The sequence below is a fragment of the Odocoileus virginianus genome, chromosome 9, assembly GCF_023699985.2.
Source record: "Odocoileus virginianus isolate 20LAN1187 ecotype Illinois chromosome 9, Ovbor_1.2, whole genome shotgun sequence".
Lineage (NCBI taxonomy): Eukaryota > Metazoa > Chordata > Mammalia > Artiodactyla > Cervidae > Odocoileus > Odocoileus virginianus.
The window spans coordinates 58249149-58259190 of NC_069682.1; the positions used below are offsets into that span (position 1 = coordinate 58249149).

At 43.7% G+C, this 10042-nt stretch overlaps 1 pseudogene; it reads left to right on the forward strand.

Moving 5' to 3' along the window:
* The first annotated feature begins 559 nt into the window (after window positions 1-559).
* On the forward strand, window positions 560-2167 carry LOC139036454 (methionine aminopeptidase 2 pseudogene; annotated as a pseudogene).
* Window positions 2168-10042: the final 7875 nt, after the last annotated feature.

Consider the following 10042-nt stretch of genomic DNA (forward strand, 5'->3'; position numbering starts at 1 on the left):
CCTCTGAACTGCTCAGGACTAATCCTGGATAGGACACTTCCAGTGTATGATGTATGATCCTGGGCCAACCTGACTTTTTGGCTTATTTGCTGGTTCGGGCTGTACCAAGGTCATGAGGAGTAGTTCTGGCCACACGGTTATTTGAGAGCCCACAGTCAGACACAGTTGTCTACCAGGGGCTGGTATCAAGCTAGGTGCTATTTTCTAAATGATATATAGTTCTGTGCAGCAGATGGTGTGGCCTTGTTCTAGAACTCCAAGGGGTATGCATTATGATTTTCTGTTGGCACTTAGCAAAGGCTCCACCTGGTATTATTTCCTATCACGAAAACTTCTTATACCTAACTTGCTCTTGCTTTGTTTCACAGTTATTTTAACTACTCTAACTCCTTAACATCTCCAAGTGAATTTTAAGAATAAATTTATCAATTTTACACAATCTTGCAAGGATTTTTAATGGAACTTCATTGAGTCTGAAATCAAACCGGAGAAGAAAACTTATTAACAATATTGAGTCTTCCAACAGAACACATCTCTCCATTTATTTAGATCTTTTAAAATGTCTCTCAGCAATGATGACGATGAAGATGCAGATGGTGATGGAGATGGAGCAGCTGGAAAGAAGAAGAAAAAGAAGAAGAAGAAGAGAGGACCAAAAGTTCAAACAGACCCTCCCTCAGTTCCAATATGTGACCTGTATCCTAATGGTGTATTTCCCAAAGGACAAGAATGCGAATACCCACCCACTCAAGATGGGCGAACAGCTGCTTGGAGAGCTACAAGTGAAGAAAAGAAAGCATTAGATCAAGCTAGTGAAGAGATTTGGAATGATTTTCGAGAAGCTGCAGAAGCACATCGACAAGTTAGAAAATATGTTATGAGCTGGATCAAGCCTGGGATGACAATGATAGAAATCTGTGAGAAGTTGGAAGACTGTTCACGAAAATTAATAAAAGAGAATGGATTAAATGCAGGCTTGGCATTTCCTACTGGGTGTTCTCTGAATAACTGTGCTGCCCATTATACTCCCAATGCTGGTGACACAACAGTATTACAGTATGATGACATCTGTAAGATAGACTTTGGAACACATGTAAGTGGTAGGATTATCGATTGTGCTTTTACTGTCACTTTTAATCCCAAATATGATACATTATTAAAAGCTGTAAAAGATGCCACTAACACTGGAATAAAGTGTGCCAGAATTGATGTTCGTCTCTGTGAAGTTGGTGAGGCTATCCAAGAAGTTATGGAATCCTATGAAGTTGAAATAGATGGGAAGACATATCAAGTGAAACCAATCCGTAATCTAAATGGACATTCAATCGGGCCATATAGAATACATGCTGGGAAAACAGTGCCCATTGTGAAAGGAGGAGAGGCAACAAGAATTGAGGAAGGAGAAGTATATGCCATCGAAACCTTTGGTAGCACAGGAAAAGGTGTGGTTCATGATGATATGGAATGTTCACATTACATGAAAAATTTTGATGTTGGACATGTGCCAATAAGGCTTCCAAGAACAAAACACTTGCTAAACGTCATCAATGAAAACTTTGGCACTCTTGCCTTCTGCCGCAGATGGCTGGATCGTTTGGGAGAAAGTAAATACTTGATGGCTCTGAAGAATCTGTGTGACTTGGGCATTGTAGACCCATATCCACCATTATGTGACATTAAAGGATCATACACAGCACAGTTTGAACATACCATACTTTTGCATCCAACATGTAAAGAAGTTGTCAGCCGAGGAGACGACTATTAAACTTAGTCCAAAGCCACCACAACACCTTTTATTTTCTAAGCTTTGTTGGAATACATTATACCAGATTTAATTTGCAACATGTCGTCTTAACAGTGGACCTATGTAATACTTTTATCCATGTTTAAAAAGAAAGGAATTTGATCAAAGGCAAACCATTTAATGTTATTAACCAAGGAAAAAGCTTCCAGGACTTTGAAATGTTAACCATTTTCTGTCTGTAAAGCTCCAAATAGTTAGAAATGACTTATACATTTTGTTTCAAACACCTAAGAGATGCTTTTCAGGTATTTATATTGCCATATTCTTAATTGAATGCTTTGAATGACTACATCCAGTTCTGCACCTCTATACCCTCTGGTATTGCTTTTTAACCTTCCTGGAATCCATTTTCTAAAAAATAAAGACATTTTCAGAAAAAAAAATAAAATAAAAAAATAAAAATAAAATAAAATAAAATGTCTCTCAGCGATATTTTATAGTTTTCAGTGTACAGATCTTACACACATTTTGCCATATTATTCCAAAGTATTTAACATTCTTAATGTTATCAGAATAGTACTGCTTTAATGTCAGTTTCCAATCGTTCATGGCTAGTATGTAGACATGTAATTGATTCTGTTTCTTGATCTTGTATTCTGTAACTCTGCTAAGCTCACGCATTAGTTCTAGTGACTTTTCTGTAGAGTCCATCAAACTTTGTGTTGATGCTCATATCATTTATGAATAAAGCTAGTTGATGTCTCTCTTTCTGATCCAGATGTTTAATTTCCTTTCCTGTCTAGGTAGAACATCCAGAACAACGTTGAACAGAAGTGGTGAGAGCAGACATCCTTGTCTGGTTCCTGAAATTACTGGGGAAGCATTTAATCTTTCACCATTAACTATAACGTTAGTTATAGGTTTTGTGTACAATATTAGTTGTAGGTTTTGTGTAGATGCTCTTTATCAGACTGAGGAAGTTCCCTTCAATTCTTAGCAAGATGAAAGTTTTTATCAAATCTAGATGTTGGAGATCTATGAAATGCTTTTTCAGTATCTACTGAGTTGTGTAATTTTTCTTTAGTTTGTTAATGTGGTGATTTTCAAATGCCAAACCAATATTTCATTCTTGAGATAAGCCCCTACATAGTCAAGATATGTTACCCTTTTTGTACACTGCCATATTCAAATCACTAAAATTTGGCAGGGGGGGGGTTGTCTCTGTGTTCACAATGGACATTGGTCTGTATTAGTCTGGTTTTGGTATTAGGGTAAGGCTGGCCTCATAGAAGAACTTGATAAGTCTTCCTTCCTCTTCAGTTTTCTGGAGTAGCTTGATAATAATGTCGTGTTTGGTGATGACATGATCTTAGCCTAGTGTTTCTGTGTGCTAAGACTTTTTCTACAAATTCAATGTCTGTAATAGATACAGAGCTTTTCAGGTCATCTATTTCTTCTAGAGAAGCTTTGGTAATTTGTGTCTTTCAAGGACTTTATTTTTGTCTAAGTTGTAGAATTCTTCATAATATTTCTTTAACCTTTTAATATCTGTGAAGTCTGTAATACTGCCACCCCTTTCATTTCCAATATTGGTCACTTGTGTCCTCTCTCTTTCCTAATCTCTCTGCCAAGATTTTTTTCAATTTTATTAATCTTCTAAGAGAAACAGCTTTTGATTTTATTGATTTTCTCTATTATTTTTCTGCATTTATTTCATTCGTTTCTACTTTGATTTTTATTACTTCCTTGCTTCTGCTCCCTTTGGGTTTAGCTGACTCTTTTTCTAACTTCTTACAATGGATGCTGGGGTCTGATGTGTGTAGTAAGGGCTCAGGCACATTCTCTCCTTCCCACTGGCCCAACATTGTGGCCCTGAATGGCTGGTGCTCCTGGATGACCCGCCTTCCACCGTCCTCCTGAGAACACCTCCTCTGTGCAGGCCCCTGGGCTGGATGGAGTCAGCTTCTGCCCCCTTGTGGTCCAGAGCGTGCACGGTTGTGGGAAGACCTGCAGTCTTCACTCCCCTGGTGCACCAGCAACTCCGACTCATTGAAAATCTTTGATATTCACCATGCAGGTCCCACGGACTCTTTAGGGTCTCTGTAGAATACGAGAGGAAATGCCACTGGACAAGGCAGGCTCACAGAGCCCAGAACGAAGGGTGAGGACTGTAAGTCAATTTATCCAGAGACAAACTAGCACCTACCATAATCAGACAGCTTCACACTTATGGGTGTGTGTCTGTGGGCAAGTGCCCCCATCTCTCTGTGTTTCAGGCTTTGCATCTGTGAAATGGGGCAACAACAAAGCAGGCCTCAAGGGTTATTGGGAGGAGTCATCAAATTAATCTGCAAAGAATGCTTAGAACAGAGCCTGGCACTGATTCGGAGTTCAATGCGTCTGCTCTTGTTACTCTTCCTGCCTCTCCTTGTGCTGCCTGTGGGGGCTATGGATGGTGTTGGGGGGCATAGAGGAGTGTAGGCTGGGGAGCTTGGTGGGAAATGAGTGACAGCTCCTCTGATCTCCCTCCTGTGGGTCTGGCTGCCTGGTTCCTGCCCCAGCCCCACCTCCCATAGCTGGGTGACTTTGGGAATCTTTCTTAACCTCTCTGTGCCTCTGCAAAGGGGGGCCAATAACAACAGTACCTACCTCAGAAGGTGGTGTGGGGGACTAACTAAGCAATTACAAGTAAAGCACTTAGATGGCCCCCCCATGCACAGTCAGCACTCAACAAATGTTGACTGATATCTTCACTCTTATTTCAGCTAAACGGGCCTCCTGCTCCCTGTAGAGCAGGATGGCCCAGAAGCTCGTTCCCAGGTCCCACCTGCAGAGAGACTCTGACTCCATAGCTCAGGGGTGGCCTAGAAATCTGCACTTTCACAAGGACCACCCATCCCTCCAAAAGTACTGCCATGCCCTGGAAACCCCAGCTCTTCTATCTTCTCTTCCCCTTCTCCAGGCCACGGTAGAACCCACTGTCACCATTTTTTGTTAAATTCCAATATTCCATTCAGAAAGGCCCCCACCTCCACTTTTAGGGAAATTTGTATGTGGGTTAAATTTCTAATCTTGTGTGATAAATAACATATCAATGAATAATGGATCCCATTCCTTGGACGAGTGATTCTCAATGAGTGGACCAAGCAGGCCTGTCCCAAACCCTGCTGACTGAGGCGCAGGAGGCTGCCTGTTACCCACTCTGCTGCTCCCTGAAGTTTGAAGACCTCTGCCCTGGGACCTTAAGCTGTCTTAGAGTGCAAGGAGATGGGGGAAGCCACTCCCAATGGCCACAGGAGGGCACTCGTACACAGCACTTGCGCAGCCATCATTCTGCCAGGGCCGCCTGTCCCCTTTCTCGGCTGGATGCCCCTCCCTGGAGCCATGGATGTGAGCCGGGGCCTCTTCTGGACACATGGCCGCTAACTGATGGTCCCAGCCACACCCAGTTCTTTTGTTCCTCTGACCTAGTGAGCCTCTTCCCACTGCAGGGCCTTTAGCCTTCCGTTCCACCTGCTGGCACCTCTTACATAAGTACCCAAGGCAAGTTCCATCTCCTTCTCCTGGATCCAGTTAAGAGGCTACTTTCTCCAGAGAACCTCCCTAACCCTGTCTAAAGTGACCTCCCTGCAATTCCCAGTCTCACCTCACTTTACCCCCTCAATACAATTTGTAATTATTTCATGTATTATTCATCTTTTGTCCTGATTCTCTCACCAGACTATAAGCTGCAAGAGAAGCAGAGATCCTGTTATTGCCCAAGCCAAGTACAGTATCTGGCACATAGTGGGCCCACAAGAAATAGTGGTTGAGTGAACAAATCAATGTTCCTCCAAGTCAAGCTCTTGGAAAGCCAACTGTTGTTGTTCAGTTGCTCAGTTGTGTCCGACTCTTTGCAACCCCATGGGCTGCAGCATGACAGTCTTCCCTGTCCATCACCATTTCCCTGAATTTGCTCAAACTCATGTCCATTGAGTCAGTGATGCCATCCAACCATCTCATTCTCTGTCGCCCCTTCTCCTCTTGCCCTCAATCTTTCCCAGCAACAGGGTCTTTTCCAATGAGTCAGCTCTTCACATCGGGTGGCCAAAGGATTGGAGTTTCAGCTTCAGCAGCAGTCCTTCCAATAAATATTCAGGATTGATTTCCTTTAGGATTGACTGGTTTGATCTCCCAGAATCAAAAGCCCACCATCTGATTGGACATCTGCAATCCAAGGGACTCTCAAGAGTCTTCTCCAACACCACAATTTGAAAGCCAATTACCTACATGCCTTAGGGGGACCACAGAAATTCTGCTACTGTGAGCAACATTTTTAAACCAAGTACATATATGTTTATCATCACAAACCCAAGATTTCATCACATTTCCAAATGTCTCCCCAAAACGTAAAGAAGCCTGTTCTAAGGAAAGTTATTTGAAATAGTATTGGGATTGCTAATGGGTGAAGTCTGGGGTGTCCAGCAGCTCCATCTTCCAAAGGGAAACAGCACCTCACTGCTCTGGGAAGGCAGGCTGCTGGGTTTCTCCGGGTCCCCGTTCCCTCATGTATGGCAGGCTTAGCACGGTGAATGAGGCCATCAGATAAATATCATCACCATCCTCGTAGGTAGCTGCTTACAGGGGAGCTGAGCATCCCTCCAGCACCTCCTTCTCTAGGAGCACCAGCAGGGCCAGAGGTGGGACAGCACTCAGCTAGCTGTAGTCTTTCCCTTAAATGTCAACTCTACCTTCTTGGGCAGGTCTTTTCTCTGATTACCCCCTCCCCACCAGCCAGGTCTCCCCTCACTGTGCCCTGGCTTAGCTCCTCCCACCGCCACTCCACAGCAGAGCCAAGCTTCATAAGCACGTGCTCACTGAAGACTGTCTGTCTCCCCGTGGGTATGTGAGCACCATGAGGATGAGGAACCTGCCTGGATGCTCAGAGCCATGGTGCCTGACACAGCATTCAACACTTCAGTGCTTTGCTTGTTGAATGAATGAGCACGAAGCCTACCATCTGATTGGACATCTGCAAACTCCCTCCAGGCACCGGAGGCACACAGCCCTGCCTTGTAATTCCTGGTAGAATTGCCCAAACAGCCATGCGCTCATTTGCAGATGCACCCAGGAGAGATGGCTCCCTAACATGCTGTGCATTTTCAGTGTCCTGGGCACCATCTCCAGGCTAATCGTACGTGGTGTCATTCACTCCGCCAGCTTCTCCAGTTTACAGGTGAGGAAGCTGAGACTCAGAGAGGCGAGGGTGAGAGTAACCGCAATCATAGCTACAAGGATTTTGAGCATCGCCCTGAGCATGATTCCCCTTAATCCTCACTATAGCCCTGAACGATGCTCCTCCTCCTTTTACAGATCTGGAAACCACGTCTGCCAGGAGGGAAAGCCACGATTTGCATCCTGGTCCGTGTGACTGAGAAGCCCATGCTCTTAACCACGTGTGATTATGCATTAAGCTGACTCCAAATCCAGGGCTCACCCCTGAGCAGTGCTTCCTGTTCCCAAATCACGCCCCAGACCTGGAAAGTCTACACCTTCCATGTCATCATTTATTTACACTCAGTGGCCCTGAGAACCACAGCCCGTGATGAGGTGGGACTGACAGCCCCTACCCTCACCCCCGGTTCACACCTCCAAAGAGCCAAGGACAACAGTGCCTTCTCTTCTCCAATTTTCTTAACAAAATAATAACAAAATCCCAGCTGGTTACACAAGACCAGGAAGACTAGAAAAGTACATTTAAAAGTAATTGATATTCCACAAACATCCTCAAGGGGATCATGAACCCTGAGAGAGAACCTCAAATCAGGAAAGCTATCACCCTGAACTGATGCTTTTGATTTACGAAACCAGAAATGAAGTGTCCAAGAATGGCCCAGGGATTCAGAGAAATTCACATAGGACCTGCATTTCCGCGTTGTTGGGGGAGCATGGGAAGGGGAAAGTGCCTTTGTCTCAGGGCTCATGGCAGCTGACTTGTGGGGCCCAGACCCCCAAGGTCTTTGCAGCTGCAGGGGAGTAGAGGAGAGGCAGAGTGGTAGGGGTTGCAATCAGAGAGGCCACAGGGACCCTGCAGGCTCTGGGAGGCTTTGCATAGAGTTTGGCTTTTTCTTTGGGAAACTTTGGAGGGTTTTAAAGCAGAGGAGTGCATGGTCTAATTTAGGTCTCAAAACGATTGCAGCTGTATGCAAAAGAGATTGTAAATGGGCCATGAAGGAAGCTGAGACACCAGGTAGGACACACCTGCAATAACTCAGGCCAAGATGATGGTGACTGAGGAAGAGCTGTTAAATGCAGTCAGATTTCGGGAGTGTTGACAGGACTTCTGGACAGATGGGTTGTGAGAGATGAGGAAAGAGAACTCAGGGGGGACTCCAAGGGCTGCAGCTGGAGCCACTGGATGGATTGGGATACCATTTCTTAAGAAGGGGAGGACAGGGGGTTTGAGCTGAATTCTCTACGACCCTCAAACCCAGAGCAACAAGGTAAACTTACACTTTGCAGTGCTTTGATTTCAAGGCTCTCTCTCCTCTCCCTGTAAATCTTAACCACAATCTGCCCTTCCAATGATTCAGTCATTCATTTGTGTCAATTAACAAACATTGCTAGTAACTGCCACATGGTAAACACGGGAAGCACTAGACACATGAGGATGGATTAAACTCACACCCTGTCCTCAGAAACATTTACTTTAGTGCGGGATTTAGAGACCAACCAAAAATGCAGCCAAAGATGGAGAAGCTCTATACAGTCAGGGAAAACAAGACTGGGAGCTGACTGTGGCTCAGATCATAAACTCCTTATTGCCAAATTCAGACTTAAATTAAAGAAAGTAGGGAAAACCACTAGACCATTCAGATATGATCTAAATCAAATCCCTTATGATTATACAACAGAAGTGACAAATAGATTCACAGGATTAGATGTGATAGACAGAGTGCCTGAAGAACTATGGATGGAGGTTCCTGACTTTGTACAGGAGGCAGTGATAAAGACCATCCCCAAGAAAAAGAAATGCAAAAAGGCAAAATGGTTGTCTTACAAATAACTGAGAAAAGAAGAGAAGCTAAAGGTAAAGGAGAAAAGGAAAGATACACCCATTTGAAAGCAGAGTTCCAAACACTAGCAAAGAGAGATAAGAAAGCCTTTCTCAGTGATCAATGCAAAGAAATAGAGGAAAACAACAGAATGGGAAAGACTAATAGAGATCTCTTCAAGAAAGTTAGAGATACCAAGGGAAAATTTCATGCAAAGATGGACTCAATAAAGGACAGAAATGGTATGGGCCATACAGAAGCAGAAGATATTAAGAAGTGGTGGCAAGAATACACAGAAAAACTGTACAAAAAAGATCATTATGACCCAGATAATCACGATGGTGTGATCACTCACATAGAGCCAGACATCCTGGAGTGTGAAGTCAAGTGGAACTTAGGAAGCATCACTACGAACAAAGCTAGTGGAGGTGATGGAATTCCAGTTGAGCTATTTCAAATTCTGAAAGATGATGCTGTGACAGTGCTGCACGCAATATGTCAACAAATTTGGAAAACTCAGCAAAGGCCACGGCACTGGAAAAGGTCAGTTTTCATTCCAATCCCAAAGAAAGGCAATGCCAAAGAATGTTCAAACTACCACAAAATTGCATTCATCTCACATGCTAGCAAAGTAATGCTCAAAATTCTCCAAGCCAGGCTTTAACAGTACATGAACTGTGAACTTCCAGATGTTCAAGCTGGATTTAGAAAAGGCAAAAGGACCAGAGATCAAATTGACATCTGTTGGATCATTGAAAAAGCAAGAGAGTTCCAGAAAAACATCTACTTCTTTATTGATTATGTCAAAGCCTTTGGCTGCATGGATCACAACAAACTCTGGAAAATTCTTCAAGAAATGGGAATACCAGACCATCTCACCTGCCTCCTGAGAAATCTGTATGCAGGTCAAGAAGCAACAGTTAGAACCAGACATGGAACAACAGACTGGTTCTAAACTGGGAAAGGAGTACATCAAGGCTACATATTGTCACCCTTCTTATTTAACTTATATGCAGAGTACATTATGCAAAATGCTGGACTGGATGAAGCACAAGCTGGAATCAAGATTGCTGGGAGAATTATCAATAACCTGAGATATGCAGATGACACCACCCTTATGGCAGAAAGTGAAGAAGAACTAAAGAGCCTCTTGATGAAAGTGAAAGAGGAGAGTGAAAAAGTTGGCTTAAAACTCAACATTCAGAAAACTAAGATCATGGCATCTGGTCCCATCACTTCATTGCAAATAAATGGGGAAACAATG